At 42.6% G+C, this 19,764-nt stretch overlaps 1 non-coding gene across 1 annotated transcript; it reads left to right on the forward strand.

Annotated features, from left to right (window-relative positions):
• Window positions 1-1,236: 1,236 nt before the first annotated feature.
• On the forward strand, window positions 1,237-1,318 carry trnas-uga (transfer RNA serine (anticodon UGA)). The gene has a single exon. It is a non-coding gene; the product is annotated as a tRNA-Ser (tRNA).
• Window positions 1,319-19,764: the final 18,446 nt, after the last annotated feature.

A 19,764-nucleotide genomic window follows, 5' to 3' on the forward strand; every position in this document is an offset into this window, starting at 1 on the left:
GTTCATCCATGATATCAAGGCTAATCACCATTCGTGGTATTCCTCATATGGCATTAGTATCTTTCCTAAATTGAGGATTGTAATTCCTCATACTGTAGTCCAAGTGCGGTTGAACTGAGCCACAATACATTGGAAATAATGCTTCGTTCTCGTGCCCTGAAATCCTTCTGCAGCTTTCACAACAGACTTCTACAACTGCTACTCGACTTCAATGACTTATTAAAAACTTCTCCAAGATGCAATTCTAAAAATCAGTACATCAGACTTTCTTCAAATCTTCGACAAATAATCTCCACACATTTCCCTCCTGACAAGTATGATAAAGACAAATCGTTGCTATTTATCAAATCATGAGGGACATGGATAGGTTGACTCGTGTTTTTCTGCTGGCGAGGAAGTCAAAACTTAGAAAACATCGGTTTAAAATTAGTGGGTAAGGATTTAAAAGGGACGTCAGGGGCAACATTTTCAGTCATGTTCAGAATGACCTGACAGAGAAATTGTTGGAGACTGGTACAACTGTAACATTTAATGGCATCTGGATGGATATATGAGTAACAAGGTTCAGAGGGATGTAGGCCAAAAGTTGGCAAATGGGACCTACTAATTTAGGATAACTGTCCTCAATGGTCAAGTTGGAAAGAAGGGCCACTGTCCATGTTGTATTGTTCAAGGACTTGATGACTCTAGAACAACCGCAAAAACTTTGCAAGTAATTCCGTCAAGACGATTTCAAGTTCCGAATCTTCGGTCAATCGTCCTCTCTTGTGCTCATAAGTTCATTACCTGATGTCCGAACTTACGGATTAGTTGCTGGATCCATTCCTGTAAATTGGTTCTGCATTCTTTCTAATTCCGATTTTTTTTTAACGAATGTAGCTAGTGTTTATGGACTTAGCATCAACATTTCTAATACCATATTTCGATGAATATTAAAACACAACTTTAGCACCAGATGATGAGCAATTGAGTGAAAATCGATCGGACAGTGAGACAATGATCCTTTCTTCGTGTGGTGTACATCCGTGACTCTATAATTCAACGAAGAATCATTCCCCTCAGCTGTGTCAGGATCTAGTTTGCGGTGAAAGCCTGTCAATCTGCTAAGGTAACGTTCGTCTGGGTCTCTGCAAAGGATTTGGCGAAATCTTTGGGTCTTGACAATTTGTTCTTCAAACAAAGTACATATTTCATGAATTAAGTTCTTTTACTATGAAAATTGGCCACTTTTATGCAGCTGTGATGGCCGAGAGGTTAAGGCGTTGGATTTGAAATCCAATGGGGTCTCACTGCGCAGGTTCGAATCCTGCTCACAGCGTTGAATCGTTTAAAAGTCATTAATTCCTTTGCAGAATTTGGATTTCGTGGAGCTTGAGCTTTGCATTCAATCGAAAGTAAATTTTTCACTGTGAAGAATCCGAAGTAATTTCAAGACGTCTAATTGAATAAATTATATGTCGAGACACAAAAAGTAACCAACCTCCAACACGAATCAGTTTCAAAACATTTGTCGAACTATCGTGAAATTTGGATGTTCGGGGGGGGGGGGTGGATTTAAGCAAAACAAGAAGCAATGCAATACATTTACCTGCAGGTGATGAGTTTTTTTTGGGTGGATTTAAGCAAAACAAGAAGCAATGCAATACATTTACCTGCAGGTGATGAGTTTTTTTTAGGATCAGTTGAAAGTCAAGCTGAGAAAGTTCAACCTAATTTACAACTGACTCTCAAGGCCAATAATCTATTATATCAGCAGTCAATGAATTGGAAAAAGCAACTCCATGTGTGGAAAGGAACTCGACTGATCCAGGTTCCTGGCTTGAGGTGTGATAAGGCAAGGCGATATCAGCGGAGTAGAATTTTCTGGAAATATTAGAAATGGAATGTTAACGGTCTTCTGCTGACCACATTGGTAAGAAACTGTACATTAAGAACTGAATTTGAAAATTAGCAATGAAAATCAGACTTAGCCCTCTGCTTGTGGATTAGCATTGTTCAGAACAATAGGTTGTTGTTGAGGCTACAATTGACCAAAATAATCGATGGGGATCTTATCCACGACCTTCGTTGGAGCAGTTGGTGTGGAGAGCTCAACATGAAGAACCAAATACCAATTATTCATCTTGGCTATCTGAATTGCTTAGTTAAACATACTCCCAGTTTAATGTAAAAACCTTTGCTCTCAGAGCTAGATGTTTTCATGTCAGCATGTTCCGATCTGAGAAGATACTCCATGGAGTAGATGTGACTTAAATTTTGACTCTAATGTCAGAGATGTTGACACATTTCTGCCCCAAAACAGCACTAACAGCAATTCCTGTCTGCAGACACTGCCAATGGACCGTTCAGGCCCGATGTAGGAATAGGGCTTTGTGACATCTGTTCGCAAGTGGATCACTTCATTCTTGCTCACGATCCATAAACCGTAATTCATTTTGAACTTCTTAGCCATCAGCATGATAAATGTTACATAATGCATAGGTTTGCTTCTCGAAAGAAAGAGCGAAATCTTATTCAATGCAGACGCAAATTCAAGTTGTCCCTGGTCGACCAGAAGACAGATATCGCGAAACAAAGTGAATACAGAAAACAATCAATGTTTTCTGGGAGTCAAAAAGATGTACTGCAAGAACGGAAACATATATTTGGAACTAAAGTCACATACCACTTTCAGACTAAATTTTCTTGAACCGTTATCTTAATTTGACCTTCATGTCCACCATTGCTGCAAAAATTATCTTAACAACTCAGAACTTTGTGTTCTTTGATATTGTCTCCTTCATGTTTCTATTGATATTGAAACTAAAAAAACGGGCAATATTAATGCACCCTATTTCACTTGCAAAGATCAGAAGAAGATCAATTTATAAGAGAACAGAAATAAAGCTACGTCTGTCTTTCGAGAGAAAACACAGTTACCATTTCGACTCCAAGAAGTCTTCTTCAGAAGTCTGCGCAATGAACTCGAAATAGTAGACCGAAAATCAAAAAAAAGAAGCCATAATGCCGCGAATACACCATCCGCAAACGCAGCAAGTCCTACTCGAATATGCTGTATTACTACTCTCAACATCAGTGGAGAATGGAACAAAGCTCATTCTGCAGTTGTCAACCTGTTATGACGTAGTTTGTAAAGTCAGAAATATGATGAGGTAAAAAGCGGGATGAAAGCGGGATATCAGAAGCCTGAAAAAAGCAAGTGCGTGCTTTGCTTTGAAGAAGGTTGGCAGTGATGAAAATGGAGATTTACTCCAGTGAGGGGGGGCTTCATTAATCCTCAGAATCGTTACAACACACAGGGACGCAATTCTTTTTGCTGGGTTTCTGTTCTGCCATTTTATAATCACGACTGCTGTCGGGTTTGGTTTCCATTCCAGGCTTAGGTGACTGCCTGATGGAAGTTTGCACATTCGCCCAATTTCTGTGTGGTAGTTCTGGTTTGCTGCCACATTCTAAACATTTGCAGGTTATTTGGATTCGCCATTGAACGCACACGGTTACAGAGACAGGGATGTGGAGAGTGTCTGGATAGGACGTACTTCAGAGGAGTTTTGTGAATTGAAATAGACAGAGTTGGGTTAGTCTGCTGTTTCCAGGGTGAGCTACATGGACAGAGAGGGGTCAGGGTATTCTTGACAGAGTTGGATTAGTTGCTCTTACCTGCGTCAGTCACGCAGATACAGTAGGGTCAGTCTGCCCTTCCCTGGGCGAATTTCTTTCATAGAGTGGTGATAGTCTGCTCTTCCCTGCCTGAGTGAAATAGAAAGAGCGGGGTCAGTATTCTCTTCCCTCGATAATTTATGTTGACAGTCTGGCTTCTGTCTGCTCGTCTCTGGCGAGTTACTTTGGTAAAGTGGGGTTAGTGTTCATTCATTGGGTGAGTGCCATAGACAGAATGGGATCAGTCTGCTCTTCCCTGAGTGAATTACATTTATAGAGTGTGGTCAGACCTCTCTTCAGTGAATGACTTATATTGACCGTGTGGGATCAGTCTGCTGAGTTACACTGAGATTGTGGGGTCAGTCTGCCCTTCCCTCGGTGAGTAACACTGACTGAGTGGCGTCAGTTTGCTCTTCCCTCAGTGAGTTACATTGACAGAGTGGCATCAGTCTACTCTTTCCTGTGCGAGTTACATGGACAGAGTGGCGTCAGTCTGCTTTTCACGGAGTGAGTTATTTGGACCGTGGGGGATCAATCTGCTCTTCCCTGGGTGAGTTGCATTGACAGAGTGGCGTCAGTCTGCAATTTCCTAGTTGTGTTAAAGTGATCGTGTGAGGTCAGAGTGCTCTTCACTGGTTGAGTCACATTGACAGATTGGGCTTCATCTGCTCTTCCCTGGGAGAGTCATATTAACAGAATGGGGTCAGTCTGCTCCTTTCGAAGTGAGTAATATCACAGAGTGCACACAGTCTGCTCTTCCCTGGGTGAGCTACGTTAAGAGAGTGGTGTCAGTCTGCTCCTCCACGGGCGTGTTACTTTCTCAGAATCGTGAGAGTCTGCTCTTCTCTGTCTGAGTTTAACAGCAAGGATGGTTTCATTACTGTCTTCGCTGGATGATTCATATAGGCAGAATGGAATAAGTCTTCTCTTCTCTGAATGAGTTACTTTGACAGAGTGGGGTCAGGCTCGTCTCCCTGCTTGTGTTTCATTGACAGAATCTGATCAGTCTGCTCTTCCCTGGATGAGTGACAGAGACAGAATGGGTACAGCCTGCTCTTGTCTGAGTGGTGTCAGTCTGCCATTTGCTGGATGAGTTACATATGAAGTGTTGGGTCAGTCTGCTCTTCCCTGGATGACTAACATTGACAGATTGGCGTCAGTCTACTCTTCCCTGGGTGAGTTACATTAACAGGGTCCGGTCAGGTCATAACTTCCTCGTTGAGTTACATTGATCGTGTGATGTCAGACTTCTATCCCCTGGCTTAGTTACATTGACAGAGTGGGGTCCATCTGCTCTTCCCTGGGTGAGTTACGTTAGCAGTTTGGGGTCGGTTTGCTTTACGCAATCCAGGAACTCCATCTCTCGCGGTTTCTTGTCAGTACCTCCATACTAAGGATTTGAGGAGTTAACAAAAGTAACTCGTCCCCTACATCTTTGGCATAATTAGGGATGGGCAGTGAATCTTATCTCATTGAAAGACAACTATGTCCCAGAAATGCAGTTCTAATAATTGCATGTTCTAATTCGACACTGCAAGCGGTCGGGAATAACTTGAGGAGAGGTGCAGGGTAGAATAATTAAAGTCAAATGCACTGATGCCTAGGAGACATGACACAAGATGTTAGTGTGGAGCTGATGGTGTAAGGCTCAGTGTCAGTGCTATTGGTTCAGCATTTATTGCTCACTGTTCGCAATGACTCACACACCATTGCTGTCAATTCACAACAATGAGCCTGTTCATCTTGGTTTGAAAATCCCTGCGTGTGTATTAACGTGGTTAATGGGACGCGAGAGGAGATGAGTACATCCTCTTTATTCTGTCAGTTTAAACAGACGAAAATATCTGTTGGATGCCAATGCAAGAGGATACTGTCTTTTTCTGTGCCTTTTTAGTGGGGCATGCTCAGCATTGAAACGTCTGTTTTTGCACAAGTAGAGTTTGATTGCCATTCATACTGAGCAACATTAATACAGAAAACGCGTTTTCGAATTCCTGTGATCAAGTGGTTCAGGCATTGCACATATGGACGAGAAATCTGGCTTTTAACGTGGCGCCATGGCTTAGCTGGTGAAAGCAGCTCCCATCTCACTGGTGCCTGCTCATTGTATTGAAAGCTCGTTGTTTCTCGCAAGTATTGTGTTGCTGATCGAGAAACTCAGTGTCCTGTTTGAATTGCTGTGCATTCTGATTTCGGGTTCCGGATTCATTTTCCTGGTTTAAATCCAGTAGTGTAGGTTGCTCTTTTTAACTACTATTTTAACCTGGAGATTCTTCCTGCAATTCCACAAGCACTTCTGCTTCTCATCCTTTTATTCTCATTCCTTCATTCCCAGTTTTGTGGAAATTAAGTGGTGAGGCAGGAGACACTGCAGCATTCCCGGGAAATGTTGTGGTCATGGCACTGACACCACGACATGATCACCCTTATTCTCTGCTGTCACCATTCATTCATTGTACACCAACAGTAAATGCATCGTTGTTCTTCTTCAGCTATGATGTAATTACTTTCTTTTTCTGTTGGATAAGGAAATCAACTTTAACTTCGAAAGGGTCTTTAAATTTTGAGGAAGAAATGTCTCCTTGCCTCAGGTCGAAGTGACAGACGCATTATCCAGAGAATGTAAGACTACTTCGACCGACTCCAGCCAGACGTCAGAAAGCCTCTCAGCAGTTCGAATCTCAAACTGTCTCTGAATGTCAGGCTTTTCAAGAGCAGAAATAGGAAATGAGGGATATGGACAGCCAGAGAGTCGGAGAATGTGCAAAAGGCCCAGGAGGATACAGAGACAAATATAGAAAAAACAAAGACACATATTGAGGCAGACACTGAAAGAAACAATTCTCCATTCGGCGTGACTGCTAAATAATGGAAACTAAAAGGAAATGTAGCCATTAAAACATAGCCTTCCACCAGCTCAGGAAAATGAAAGCAGCATGACAGCTGATTAAGTCCTTTTAAGATTGTAAATTCGATGTTTGTAAGGTCAAGAGTGATTTTGATAAATATCCTGGTTCGACAGGTAAGATTATCATTTTCCCAACAGTATAATCTAGAAATCTATAACTAACCTGTTTCCTGTCCATCTTAAATAAAACTGTTTCTCTCCACAGATGTTGCCAGGTGTAGCAGGTTTCTCTATCAATTCTCGTTTTTAGTTCATATTTCTTTTTGATTTTTGATAACCCGGCACAAAACCAAGCATTACCAGGTTCGGACCAGTGGTAAGAAATACTGGTACCACGATATATTTGCACAATAAAACATGCATTCCCTGTCCGAGAATAGAACCAACACTATTGCGGTTAGAGTTCCAAATCCTAACTACGAGATTACATGGAATGAAGACAGACGCTCTTGCACTTATTCTCAATGAAATGGATTTGCCATTTCATTTCTGATCAGTTTCACTGCAGATTGGTTTCTACTCGTCTTCAAGTTTTGCAGAATGGAAAATCCCATTTGGCTCATGGTGCAGTCTGGTTTAAAGACATTAATCGATTCTATTCCCAGTTTCCAGCTTTGGTCCATAACCTTATGTGTTCTGATGTTTCCAGTGCAAATGGCAGTGAGGTTCTCGCTTTGATCTTAGATGACACAACAATGGGATTGAAGTTTGACATAGTCACACTGTGTTATTCCCCACGTCGTGTCTCCCACAGAAAGAGACATACAGACACATTCCCAGAGAGTGGCAGAGTTCTCAGGATTTCACCAGCTCCTTGTGCTTCACTTCAGATGTCCGCTCCAACATGCAAGTTCAACCGCCAAAAGGTAGCTTTTGGTTAAACCAAAGCCAGTTCTACAGAAAATGAGAGACGTTGATCTGAGCTAGAATTTGAAGTGGACGAAAGAAACTGTAAATTCGAAAACCCAAACCCTTCGTTCCTGACAGACAACAGGAATGGACTAGCTCGCTGCATCCTCGTGATTTTAAATGCGAACCGACAATCCCTAATTCGATGTCAGGCGTGTTATCAATTCCGTCACTGACCCAAAGACCAGGTTTGGATGTGACAGTTTGTCTATAGGTAATGTAATCATCCACATCAGGGAAACAGCATTCACAAGGTGAAAAATCAGCAAACATAATCACCGTCACTGTTTCACTTGGAATGCCCCACTCAGTGAAACATTTCCTTTCACTTTACTTTCATACTTGAAGTGTTTTACATTCCAGAGACTGAACTAATTCAGCGAGAACCCACTGGGCATTTCGAACCCGTCATCAGGAATGAGGCGAGTTGAACGGTGCCTTTCTTGCTGCCGACACATCAGCGCAGCTCAAAACGAGCTCGTGTTAGCATCAGGCTTTACTTAACTTGCTGCAGTATATCTGCTGAACAACATCAGATTATCACAGCATTGCCTTCTTCACATTGAAACCAAGGGTGATAATATGAACCGACTTGGAAACTTGGAGAGAGAAACACTGCTGACGAAGACGATTCTGACGTGAAGAGCAGGCACTAGAGTTTGTACAGGCCCCAAAGGCTACTGCAGTATCAATGGACATCCCTGCATACGAGTCTGAGTTTGCATTGCCCAGAACAGGCTTTCATTCCCAACCAGGAAATGAAGATTTAATTCACTTCTTGTGACTTATCCGAATGAAAACTAAATCCTGGTTGCACCCAGAACACGCACACGGATCCTGCCAGAACAATTCAGTGATCGATCAGCATCTGTCTGGAAGGACAATGGCAGCAAATAAAAGCGAAAGCTATCACCGCAATTACCCCTCCAAGGTTCTCGCGTTTCCCAGTTGAAAATATATCGCTGTTCCTTCAATGTCACTACTTCTAAATCCTTGCCTCGTGGCATCATGCCTGTACCCCGCTACTGAGGACATCCAGGGTTCTGCGGAGTAACTCAAAATCTCAATCTCTCAAGTAATTAGGGATTGATGGTGCATCCCATCACATTGAGCAATGACTTTGTCCCAGTAATACGTTTCCAAAAAGCTGCAGTTTCTAAGGGAACACTTGCAAGTTGTCGGGAATAAGTTGTGATTCGGAGATGCTGGTGTTGGACTGGGGTGTACCAAGTCAAAAATCACACAACACCAGGTTATCGTCCAATAGGTTTAATTGGAAGCACACTAGCGTTCGGAGCGATGCTCCTTCATCAGGTGTTTGTGGAGGGCTCGATTGAAACACAGAATGTTTAGCAAAAATTTGCAGTGTGATGTAACTGAAATTATACATTGAAGAATTGATTGTCTGTTAAGCCTTTCATCTGTTGAAAGAAGTGAAACTATCACTGTATTCCATGTGTAAATCACAAAACCCTTTTGTTAAAAAAGTTGTATTCTCGGGTTAGCTGTTAACAATGGCAATAGCTAGACAATATTTTTGAAGGTGTTACCCCCCTGAGTTCTCTGTCTATGACCTGATGTTTAGATTGATTCCAATTCACAAAGTGAGATAACAGAGTTTTACATAATTCCATGCTGTTTTTGAGCTCAGATTTCTACATGAATGTATGTGGTTTCTGAGCAAAGTGCAATGTAACTCTGAAAGTACCAAAAATATACACCACACAAAATATATGTGTGCATGTGGGTCTTTGTCTGTGTGTGTGTCTCCAGCGAAACCAAAAACTGACAACTCATGAACAGAAGCAGAACTGACAAAGAGAACCTATTTTCAGACACACGGACTCATGAATGCTGTCTGTGAGGCAGAGCGAGTCGTCTGGGTCATGAGCTGCTCACACAAAATGTAGCGAGGCAATTCCAAATGGTGGTTGCAACGTACTGGTGCCTTAGAGCACCAATACCTCCAGGAAAGTGCTCAAATAACATGAATCAGAACTGACTAATAATGAACCATGGAAAGTGAAGATTACCAATTACAGTCTCGATGAGATGAGGTTAACAATTGGGCTGATGTCTCCACCGGATCGAGAGGACCAATCACCAGCCTCTCTCATCAGGACAGAAATTAAGGAAATTAGGGAAAAGTAACCAAGTTTCGTATCGCAATTTCCCTCCGTTTCGCAAGAACAACAGAAAACTGCGAGCAGATTCAATGTAGAACCTAATTTCACATCTACAGAGAAATAAATATCTCCATTCACTTTCAGACAAACTGTGAAAAATGCAAATTGTCTGGAATATGAAAGTTTGGCGCAGCCTGTTTTTGAGTCGTATATTATGCTGGTGGCCTTTCGAGCTGGAGGGGAACGTGACAAGTAGAGCAGAAGGAGAAAACATGGGCATTGACATATTGGTTGTTTTCTGCTGTGCCACATCACAGCCGGGTTAGAAGAAATTACTACTTTCTCTGTTCAACTTTAACAAAACTCATCCCTGCAAAACGTTGCCAGCTTAATCCATTAGCACACGTGGCCGCGCAGGGATACAAACACAAGCCTTCTTAAGAAGTGGAATCTGAAAACAGAGTCTCAGCTTGCTCAGCCACGCGAGCACACAGGCCAAAACCGGAAACCCAAGAGCATGTACCTGATGATACCCTGCAGCAGACTCACAGCAACTGTACCAGTTCTGCAGAAAAAGCGGTGGGGAGAAATTGCTCTATCTGAGCGGTCGTGCTTGTTGTTCTCATCAGCAAATATGGCTTTGAATTTGCTAGCCCATATCTGCTGCCATGTTGAAACGGAATGCAATTCCGATTACTCGCTGTATAAAACTTTGTTCATTCTCTCTCCTCAGATAAAGTGATCACTGGAGATGATGAATTCTGCTCCTGCCAGAAACGCCGACTCTCCTGCTGCTCAGATGAACTGAAAAGCTGGTTTAGCACTGGAATCCGAGAATAGCAGAACACGTAGCAAGAGTATTCGAAACCCAGAGCCAATAAGAGTTCCAACTTTAATTTTATTTCTCCATAATAGTGCATTATCCAGCAGAGCCATGAGCAACTGCCACCTGGCTGCAAGCTGAGTTGGAAACCTATGTTGGAATCAAGGACATGTGACTCACTTATTGTCGGTAAATCAAACAGTTCTCACTTTGAGGTGTGCACAAATTAATTCCTATACATATTCAGGGAAGGTCAAAGGCGATCTGAGATGTCAAAGAAGTGGTCACTGTTCGTGATTGCTCTTTGTTCGATTGTGAAAAGGTTTCCCGCTTTAGTCGCATTCACGTTTCTTGTTGATGACTGAATCAGACAGAAGGTGTTTCACCAGAGCTGCACGTGACTTGCATTCCTCTCCCTCGCTGTCATACTTTCCTGGAACTCTATGAGAACAAGAAAAAAAAATACATACTGTCATTCGGCAGCCTGTCTGTGATTTCCTCATTTTCAGTTACAACATGGCTTAGACTTCAGGCCACACGGTAATATTAGTAACAGTATGAGAACAAGAGTCGATAGTTCATCTGTGCCTCTAAATCTTTTGATTGTGAATTAACTGTATCCGTGTCTGCTGCTTCGAAACTCGAATATGTGAACTGCTCCAAACTATGATTGAGGATTTCTGGTTTTGGTTGACACACGTTGAGAAACGCCAGACAGCGTTCAAATGAAGCTTTCAGAGCACATTTTCGGATGCATTTGACAGAGGCTAACATCATGAATCCAGTGTTCCCTGTGATAGAAGGAAATGAATGCTCTCCTTGTTACTGATCCGGGACACCTTCGCATGTAAAGCAAATGCGGTACTGTTGTTACAGAAAGGATCAGTGCCCGGTATCTGTGCCCTTAAAGTGGACATGATCGAAAAAATAAAGAATAGCATGTTGAATTATCCAGGAAATATTGGCTGAAAAGGCGTAGACAATTTTCCCTGCAGTGCTAAGACAGAGGAACATATGTAACTGCACTCTTAAACAGGATGGCCAGCAGTGATATAAACATCGCCACATATGAAGGACCACTGCGAATAGAAATTTGAAAATGAAATTCACGCAGCAGGTATTCGGAATTATATTCATTCCACCGCTACAGTAGGATTGGGCGAATAAATTCAAAACAAGGCTTGCTGATGAGTATGCAATAAAGCCCCATCGATCATGATATGAAAGACTGTCGTCCGGAAAGAGGGAACAACAATGTTTCTTCTAAGCTTTGTACTGGGACATTTTCGCACAAACTGATACGGCTACTCTCCAGAAAATATCAGGGCTCGCGGCATGCACTCTTAGAAATGGTGACCATCAGTGCTGGAAACATCCCTGCATATTCAGAACAAGGAAGAATACATATCGAATAAAAGCATAGATGGCAATTAATTGTACTTGTATTCCCTTTCACCACAACAGCTAGAATGTGTGGGGATATACAGAGTAAGGTTTACTGACCAGGTGAGAAAGCAATTACCTCCACATATCTTGACACACAAGCCTATCTTTCTTTCTGTCCATTTTTTTTTGAAGCGCCGATCCTTTCCGTAGGAGATGAAGATGATTACTGCTCCCCCGCAGGATCACAGTGGGGCCAGAGACCAGACTGAGCTGCTCAGAACAGTTCGTGTTTGCCGAGAATCACTGAAACTGAGATTGATGACACGTAGACACGGTGTAACAGCTGCCAACACATGTGGAGGGTTTTAGGACGGATTAGGACCCACTCTGGGAAAAAGACTGGATCCTAAGACTGGGGAGTAAGTGTTCAGGGAGAGGACTGGAGAATGGGGTTAAGAACGATATTCGCCAAGATCGAATGGCGGAGCAGACTAGATATTCTGAAAGCACTAACCGTCCTCCTATGTCTTCCAATCTCTGGCCATCTGGCATCTAAGGAAATAGAAACAGAGTTATTTGTTCAGTTGGAAGTCGTGGGCAAAGTGAGAGATAGAACAAGCATGATACAATTTTAGAGACTGGGAAAATGTTTGGAGAGGAAGCAATAAATGTGAATCTGAATATAAAGTTTGAAGTCAGGAGATATTCAATAAAAAGGAAGTTTGTAGAAAGGCAGAGGGACATGGATATGGAAAAAGAAGTGTCACCAGTCCCGAAATCTCATTCGGTTTTCGTTTTCAAGATACGACCGGACCTGCTGAGATTTTCCAGCAATTTCATTTGTTGATTCTGAAACAGAAAATGGGAGTGATCCTGCACCAATCAGCTCTCCCATGTTCTAGGAATATTTGACTTACCCGTTCGATCAAATCACGTTTGTCCCACACTGAAACCTCAGAATGCTTCCCCACCCCCACCCTCGTTACTGGCAATAAACTGTTCATGACATAAACTTACATGAGCACACAACAAGAACAATTGCAAAACGTTCAGAGAGAGCTCCGTTCCGTTCCATCAGCACATTCTGAATCAGTTAATTGTTGTTCAGGACGCATGAGACATTAAGCCGTCTCTGTCAGACCACTAACAAATGGCCATTCGCGTTCTATGTCTTTGAACACTTGGGTTGGTGCACGGATGTCGTGGAATCTCACGTTTTGAAATGGACGTCATTCATAGTATTTTCAGCTGCACTGACAAAGTTGTCTCTGGCATTTCCAGTAAAGTTCAGACAGTTTCCACTCAAAAACCGACATGTGATCAAAGCAGGAGGACATATGTGTCAACAAAAGCAACAAGAACGCTCCACCAGCGTTGGTTTGCAATTCTGCATGTGGAACGAAAAGGTGGAAATCTATTAAACAGTGAAAACGACTATTATGGAGCTTGGACGCACGACTCTCTGATTAAAAACCTCACATTTCACCGAACTGAGATATCCAGGCTTGGCACACGACGAATTAGTTTGCTATTTTATTCTGAGCACAATTCACCTGGCACAGCAATTTGCAAAGATCCAGCTCATTCCTCCCAATCACAAAGAACATAATTCACATCTTTCACTTTTGTTATTTCTTCAAAACGTTACAATCTATTTAACACTTGTCCTGGCATTTAAGATTCAACTCGAATATTTTCATATGAAGTGATTTCCAGTCACTCTGGCAGACAGTAAATAGGTCGGAAAATTACCTTAGGAAATCAATCATTTCTGTCCACAGTATTGGGAATTTTCCATCTGCTGACGAGACAGAGTCCTCACAATCAACATTTTCTTTATTCTTCCTGCCTAAAACGTTTACCACTTCTTATTTTCAAGACAGGAGTTTTGTTTATAACACGTTACAAGAACAGGAACAACTTTCCAATCTCCTGAAGCCGTTTCCAATTTAAAATTGAAGTTTTGTTCCTTTCCCACGGGAAGAGCAGTTAATGAGAAAGGAGTTTCCACGAGCTGTGTCCCAGGGTTTGGCAGGAAGCCCTGATTGAAGCTGCAGTGGCCGCTTTCAGTTGGCATCGGGGGAAATTGAGAACATGGTGTCGTATTCTGCTGCGTGTAACCGTCTTGCTCCCTGTGGACTCGGGATGAATCATGAATGAGTTTTCGGAACCACACTGCCTTCCAGTCTCTGACCATCTGCTATCTAAGGAAATAAACACAGGGTTATTTGTTCAGTTCTAAGTCCTGGGCAATGTGAAAGATGGAACAGGTCTGATACAAAATTGGAGACTGGGAAAATGGTTGGAGACGAATTAATAAAAGAGAATCTGAATATAAAGTTGGAAGTCAGGAGACATTCAATAAAAAGGAAGAGTGTGCAAAAGCAGGTGGAGATGGACATGGAAAAGACGTGTCACTAGTCCCGAAGTCTTAAATCGATTTATGTTTCCAAGATGCTACCAGACCTGCTGAGATTTTCCAGTAATTTCATTTGTTGGTTTAGAAACAGAAGATGGCAGTGATCCTGGACCAAACAGCTCTCCCGTGCTCTGGCGATATTTGACATACTGTGTCTATGTCCCACACTGAAACCTCACGATCCTGCCGCACCTCCATTCTCGTTACTGACAATAAACTGTTCATTACATTAAACACAAGAAGAGCAATTGCAAAACGTTGAGGGAGAGTGCCCTTCGGTTTCCATCAGAACAATCTGAATCACTGAAAGTTGGTTCAGGACCCATGTGACATTGATCCGTCTCTGTCAGACCCTTCGCAAGTGGCAATTCGCTTTCCATGCCTTTGAACACTTTGGGTAGTGCACGGTTGGTTTGGAACTTCACGTTTTCAAACGGACATCATTCATTGTATTTTTGGCTGCACTGATAAAGTTGTCTCTGGCGCCTCCAGTAAAATGGAAACAGTGTTCACTCAGAAACCGACGTGTGATCAAAAGCAGGTGGACAGATGTGTCAATGAAAGAGCAACAATACTGCATGTGGAACGAAGAGCTGGAATTGTATTAAGCAGTGAAAGCGCCCATTGTGAGGCTTGCACCCACCACCCTCAGATGAAGCATCTCACCCTGCACCGACAAAGATAACCAAGCACGGTGCACTGTGGATTAGTTTGCTATTACATTGCAAGCATAATTCATCAGCAATTTGTTAGGATCCAGTTCATTCCTCCTAATCACAAAAATATCATTCACACCATTCACTTCAGTTATTCCTTCAAAGAATTACAATCTATTCCCGGGATTTAAGGTTCAACCTTAATATCTTCATATTTTTACCCTCACCTTTATGTCACTGATGTGATTTCCAATCTCTCTGGCAAACAGTAAATCAGTCGGGAAATTACCTCAGGAAACCCAATCATTTCCGTTTACAGTTTTGGGCATTTCCCATCTGCTGACGAGACAGAGTCGTCTCAATCAACACTTTCTTTGTCCTTTCTACCTAAAACATTTACCACTTCTTATTTTGAAGTCAGGAGTTTTATTTATAACACGTTACAAGAACAGGAGCAACATTCCAATGTCCTGAAGCCCTTTCCAATTTAAAGTGAAAGTTTTGCTCCTTTAACAGGAGCTGTTAAAGAGCTGTTACTAAGGAAGGAGTTTCCACGAGTTGTTTCCCATGGCTTGGCAGAAAGTCGCTGATTGAATTTGCAGTGGCCGCTTTCTGTTGGCATCGGGAGCTTAGAAAGTGATGCCATATTCTGCTGCGTGAAAACGTCTCACTCCCTGCGGACTTGGGGTGAATCATGGATGAGTTTTCCCGGTTACAATGGCAATACATGGTCGGGTAAATGCTTGTGCTGAAGTATTTGAGGCTTATTCCCTGGGTGGGCTCAAACCACCAACATTTCAGCCAACTGCGCTGACCATTTCAGATACAGAAACTGGCAACGCAGATATCCAAAAGCAAAGTTACCGACGGGATATGAGGATATGTTGGACAGCAGGAACTTGCGTTGTTTTCAGAGACGGTCGCTGATTTTATCACCGAGAGGGTAAGCACACTGAGGATCTGCAAACACTCAAATTAAAAGGCATCCACACATGCGCAGTTCTCTCACATACATGTCCACAGAGTTGCTCACTGACAATGCTGGTATTTGAAGCCACGATTCGATAGAAACTGAAGCTTAAAATCCAGCACATTAGACCGCTCGACTACGCTACTCCACAATAACCAACACTCAGATTTGTTATGACTAGTGTTTCAGGATGGATTCACTTCAGACACTTAGACCTCGCAAATTTTGTAATGAAATTGGCGTAATTTAAGAAGACCAAAAAAATGTACAGACAAGGAACAGGCCCTTCATCCATTCAAGCCTGAGCCGATCCAAATCTACTGTTTAAACCTGTCACCCAATTCCTAAGCATCTGTATCCCTCTGCTCCCCACCTACCCATGCATCTGTCCAGACGCCTCTTTAATGTATCTACCATGATTACCTCTCCCGTCTCTGCGTTCCAGACACCCACCACCCGCTGTGTCAAGTAGATGCCACGTGTATCCCTCTTAAACTTTTCACCTTTCACCTTGAAAGCGTGACCTCTCGTTTTTAATCCTTCAACCTGGGAAATAAAACTTTTCTCTATCTACCCTGTCTGTACCCTTCATGATTTTGTAAACCTCAAAAAAGGTCTACCTCAAACTACTTTTTTCTAATGAAAACAAACCTAACCTACTCAACCTCTCTTCCTAGATTGCACCTTCCATATGAGGCAACATCCGCTTAAACCTTTTACACGCCCTCTCCAAAGCGTCCACATCCTTTTCGTAATGTGGCGACCAGAAATTTACACAGTATTCCAAGTGTGGCCAGACCAATGTATTGTTCAATTTTAACATGACTTGCCAGCCATTTTATTCAATACCCCATCCAATGAAGCCAAGCATACTATATGCCTGCGTGACTACTCTATCCACCTGTGCAGCAACCTTCAGTGTATAATGGATCTGCACTCACAGATCTCTCTGTCCATCAACTTTTTTTACCCCAAACCTCTTCTGTTCATTGTATAACCCCATCTAGAATTAGACTGACTGAAATGCGTCACCTCACATTTGTCTGTTTTGAACTCCAGCTGCCACTTCTCCGCCCAACTTTCCAGTATATCTATATCCTCCTGTATTCTTTAACAGTCACTTATAAGTTCTGCTAGTCCAGAAATCTTCGTGTCATCTGCAAACTTTCTGATCATTGCAACAGTGCTCTCTTCCAGATCATTTAAGTATATCACAAACAACAGTGGCTACAACACTGACCCCTGTGGAGCACTACTGGTCATCTTTCTCCATTTCCAGAAACCCCATTCAACTGCCACACTCTGTCTCCTATTGCTCAACTAATTCTTTATCCACCTGTCTAGAACACCCTGCACACCATATTACTTTACGTTCTGTATTTGGTTACCATGGGGAGCCTTATCTAACTCCTTAATGAAGTGGATGTATATGACATCAACAGCCTTTCCTTCATCTATCAACTTGGGCACTTCCCCGAAAAACACTATGGATCTCATTGATATGCACATTATTTTCTAAATATGAATAGATCCTATGCCTCAGTACCTTCTCCAGCAACTTTCTCAACACTGATGTTAGGCCCATTGTTCTGTAGTTATCAGTAATATCCCGACTATCCTTCATGTACAAGGGACAATATGAGCAACGTTCCAGTCGGCCAGAACGTCACCTGTGCTGAAGCATGCCACGAAGATATCTGTCAGGGCCCCAGCTATTTCCTCTCTCACATCACTCAGGAACCAGGAATAGATCCCATCCGTTCCTGGGGATTTGTCCACATTAAGTACCCCTAGCCTGCCAAACACAGCTTCCCTTCTTATGTCAACATGATCCAGACTAATCAAATGTCTTACTCTAGACTCAACATTCATCATGTTCCTCTCCTCAGTGAACACTGATGCAAAATAATCATTCAGAACCATATTCACTCTCTCAGATTCGACATACAGCCTTCCTTAATTTTCCTTTAGTGGACCAATCCTTTCTCTGGTTACCCGCTTGCTTCTTATATATGAATAATACGCTTTAGGATTCTCCTTAATTATGCTAGCGTTAAGTTGTTTCATGACCCCTTTTAACCCTCTTGATTCCTCGTTTAATACATATCCTACTCTTCTCATGTTCCTCCAGAGACCATTATGTTGTTAGCTGCCGAGGCATTATGTATGCTTCCCTTTTCCTCTTGGCGATTCGTACAATTGTCCTGTCATCAACAGTTCACGAATATTGCCTTTTAAATCCTTTTCCTTCAACGGGACATGCCTATCCTGCACTATATTTAACCTATCTTTGAAAGCCTGCCACATATGAACTGTGGACTTTCCTACAAATAGCTGTGTCCAATCAACATTTCCGACCTCCTGCATAATTTTGATATAATTAGCTTTGGCCCAGTTTAGTACTCTTTCCTCAGGACAACTCTCATCTTTGTCAATGAGTATTCTAAAACTTACAGAATATTGGACACTTCCCAAAGAAATCACCCACGGCAACTGCTATCACCAGCCCTGGCTTATTCCCCAATATCAGCTCCAATATGGCCTATTCCCTCGTCAGACTATTGATATACCGCTCCAGAAAACTCACCTGGAGGCTTCTTACAAATGGTATCCCATCCATATCTCTGACGCTAAGAGTGTCCCGGTCAATGTTGGGAAAAAGGAAATCTCCAATCAACACTAAATTATTGCCTCTACGTTTTTCCATGATCTGTTGAACTATTTTTTCTTACACCTCACGCTCTCTGTGATACAGCCCCAAAAATCTAACCTCACCCTTCTTATTTCACTGCTCCATCCATAGTGTCTCACGACCCAAGCCCTACATGGTGTCCTCCTTTCGCACAGCCGTGATATCATCCCTGACCAGCAATGCAACTCCTTCCCCTTTTACTTCCCTCCCTGTCCCGTCTGAAGCGTCTATATCCTAGAACATTTGGTTGCCAACCATGCCCTTCCTTCAACTAAATCTCTGTGATCACAATAACGTCATATTCCCAGGCACCAACCTAAGCCCTAAGTTCATCTGTCTATACTCCATGCATTAAAGTAGATGCATTTCAGGCCACCAGTTCTTTTGCATTCATCTGCTCTCTGCCTACTCTTCCCATTATTAATGCTATCTTCCAGATTCTTAGCGTTTCCAGTTTCCACCTCACTGCCGACTTGTTTTCTCTTGTGGTTCCCAGCCCCCTGACACATTAGTATAAAACCTCTCCAACAGCAGTAGCAAAAACTCCCGAAAGGACATTCGTTCCCGTCTGGTTCAGATGTAGATCGTCAATTTTCTTATAGTCCCACATTCCCCAGAACTGGTCACAAAATCCAACAAATCTGAAACCCGGCCTGCAGCACCATTCCTCAACTCACGTGTTCACCGTGCCGTTTTTTAATCACTTCTACGCTGGCAGTCACATGGCACTGGCAGCAATCCCGAGATTACTACCTTTGAGTTCCTCCTCTTTAATTTCTCTTCTAGCTCCCTGAATTCTCCCTGCAGGTCCTCATCTCGTTTTTTTTTCGTTGGTGCCTGTATGCACCAAGACAACTGACTGTTCACGATCCCCTTTTCAAATCTCTTCAGCCAATGGGCGACATCCCTGGCCTGAGCACCTGGGAGGCAACATAACTCTCCAGAATTGCTGATGCTCCACAGTGAGTCCACCCGTAGCTCCAGAGTGGCCACACGGTCAAACAAGTGCTGCAGCTGGACACACTTCTTGCAAGTGTAAGTTTAGAAAACATTTACAAGGGTTTGCAAGGTTTGCCGAGCTTGGACATGAGAACGAAACTGAATAGGCTTCGTCAGATTCCCAGGAGCTTCAGTGCTTAGATATGGCCTCACAGAAGCTTATAAAATCATGAGGAAACACAGTAAATCGTCAGGGAGCATTTCTTCACAAGACAC

This window comes from Chiloscyllium punctatum, unplaced genomic scaffold (assembly GCF_047496795.1).
Source record: "Chiloscyllium punctatum isolate Juve2018m unplaced genomic scaffold, sChiPun1.3 scaffold_101, whole genome shotgun sequence".
Classification (NCBI taxonomy): domain Eukaryota; kingdom Metazoa; phylum Chordata; class Chondrichthyes; order Orectolobiformes; family Hemiscylliidae; genus Chiloscyllium; species Chiloscyllium punctatum.